The sequence below is a fragment of the Petaurus breviceps genome, unplaced genomic scaffold (assembly GCF_028583685.1).
Source record: "Petaurus breviceps papuanus isolate PSGF00001 unplaced genomic scaffold, PetGlider_PUasm1.0 171, whole genome shotgun sequence".
Lineage (NCBI taxonomy): Eukaryota > Metazoa > Chordata > Mammalia > Diprotodontia > Petauridae > Petaurus > Petaurus breviceps.
The window spans coordinates 21,690,464-21,693,520 of NW_027185754.1; positions in this window are offsets into that span (position 1 = coordinate 21,690,464).

Genomic DNA, 3,057 nt, shown 5'->3' on the forward strand with positions numbered 1-3,057 from the left:
CACACACACACACACACACACACACACACACACACACACACACACACCCTGCTATTTAATAAAAGCAAACTGTTTATAGACAAGTAGAGGGTATGAGTATAAAATACACAAAATGACGATTAAAAAAAAATCTTATTAAGGGCTACAAAGGGACTGCAATGGAAGAAGAGGAATGAATGTAGTGGAAAAGGGTAAATTATGCCACACAAAGAGGCATAAAATTAATATAGCAGAGGAAAAGAAGGGAGGGAGATGAGTATCATATGAGCTTTTCCCTCATTGGTTCTGGTTCAAGGAGGGAATAACCATTAAGCATGGGACTCTATGGAAAAGAAACGCAAAAAGTATCATATGAGAGGGAAAGAGGGGAGGGAGAGGAGCTTTGCATGAGATTTGTTCCTGTCACTCTTGGTGCGAAGAAGAAATAACAGACTTCATTAAGTATGAAAATATCCTACAGGCAGTAGTAGGGGGAAAGGGCTACGAAAGGGGGGGGGTGGTTAGTAGGGAGGGAAGAAGTAAGGTGGAAGGGGAGAAAAAGGGAGGAGGGCTGATAAAGGAATACTGAGGGAGGCAGTGGTCAAAAGGAAAACTATTAAGGCGGGGAAGGGAGAAGGGGAAAAAAATATGAGCATTAACAGGGGAGGGAATAGGATGGAGGGAAAGAAACAGATAACAATCATTACTGTAAATGTGAATGGAATTAACTCTCCCATAACATGGAGACGGATAGCAGAATGGATTAGAAATCATAATCCTACAATATGCTGTTTATAAGAAACACATCTGAAACAGAGGGATACACACAGGGTAAAGGTAAAAGGCTGGAATAAAATATATCATGCCTCAGCTAAAGTAAAAAAAGGAGGGGTAGCAATCCTTATCTCAGATAAAATAAAAGCAAAAATTGATCTAATTAAAAGAGATAAGGAAGGAAACTATATCCTGTTAAAAGGCACCATCGAGAATGAAGCAATATCATTATTTAACATATGCACCAAGTGGTATAGCATCCAAATTCCTAGAGGAGAAGGAAAAGGAATTAGAGGAAGAAATAGATAGCAAAACTATACTAGTGGGAGACTTTAATCTCCCCCTCTCTGAACTTGATCAATCCAACCTCAAAATAAACAAGAAAGAAGTTAAGGAGGTGAACAGAATTTTAGAGAGGATAGGTATGATAGATCTCTGGAGAAAATTGAATGGGGATAAAAGGTAATATACTTTCTTCTCAGCAGTTCATGGCACATACTCAAAAACTGACCATGTTCTAGGGCATAAAAACCTCACAATTCTATGCAGTAAGGCAGAAATATTAAATGTATCCTTCTCAGATCATAATGCAATAAAAATTATATGCAATAAAGGGCCATGGAAAGACAAACCAAAAACTAATTGGAAATTAAACAATTTAATCCTAAAGAATGAGTGGGTCAAACAAGAAATTATAGAAACAATCAGTAATTTCATTCAAGAGAATGATAATAATGAGACAACATACTAAAATTTGTGGGATGAATTAAAGGCAGTTCTTAGGGGAAGTTTTACATCTCTGAGTGCATACATGATTAAATTAGAGAAAAGGGAGGTCAACAAATTGGGCATGCAATTGAAAAACCTAGAAAAAGAATAAATTCAAAATCCCCAATTGAATACTAAATTAGAAATATTGAAAACCAAAGGAGAGATTGATAAAATTGAAATTAAGAAAACTATTGAATTAATAAATAAAACTTAAGAGCTGGTTTTATGAAAAAACCAATAAAATTGATAGACCCTTAATCAATATGATAAAAAAAAGAAAGAAGAAAACCAAATTATAAGTATCAAAAATGAAAAGGGTGAACCTACCTCCAATGAAGAGGAAATCAAAACAATAATTAGGAATTATTTTTCCCAATTGTATGCACATAAATTTAACAATCTTAGGGAAATGGATGAATATTTACAAAAATACAAGTTGCCCAGATTAACTGAAGAGGAAGTAAATTACTTAAATAACCCCATCTCAGAAAAAGAAATTGAACAAGCCATCAGTCAACTCCCTAGGAAAAAATCTCCAGGGCCAGATGGATTTACTAGTGAATTCTATCAAACATTTAAAGAACAATTGATCCCAATACTCTAGAAACTATTTGGGAAAATTAGTGAAGGAGTCCTACCAAATTCATTTTATGACACAAATATGGTACTGATACCTAAATCAGGAAGAGATAAAACAGAGAAGGAAAATTATAGACCAATCTCCCTTATGAATATAGATGCAAAAATTTTAAATAAAATATTAGGAAAAAGACTACAGCAACTTATCTAAAGAATAATACACTATGATCAGGTAGAATTTATTCCAGGAATGCAAGGATGGTTTAATATTAGGAAAACCATCAGTATAATTGATCATATCAACAATAAAACTAGCAGAAACCACATAATCATCTCAATAGATGCAGAAAAGGCTTTTGACAAAATACAACATCCATTCCTATTAAAAACACTAGAAAGTATAGGAATAAATGGAGCCTTTTTTTTTAAAGCAATCGGGGTTAAGTAACTGCTCAAGGTTACATGGCCAGTTATTTCTGGGTGTGGTGCCAAGTATCTGAGCCTAGATTTGATCCCCAGGTCATCCCGACACTGGAGCTGGTGCTCTTACTCACTGAGCCACCTGGCCGCCCCTGGAGCCTTTCTTAACATAATAGGTAGCATCTATCTAAAACCATCAGCAAATATTATATGTAATGGGGATAAACTAGAAGCATTTCCAATAAGATCAGGGGTGAAACAAGCGTGTCCACTATCACCCCTCTTATTCAATCTGGTACTAGAAATGTTAGCAGTAGCAATTAGAGAAGAAAAAGGAATCAAATTAGGCAAAGAAGAGACCAAGCTATCACTCTTTGCAGATAATATGATGATATACTTAGAGAATCCTAGAGAATCAAGTAAAAAACTACTTAATAAATAAATTTGGCAAAGTTGCAGGATATAAAATAAACCCATATACATCCTCGGCATTCCTATATATTTCCAATGAAATTCAACAGCAAGAGATAGAAA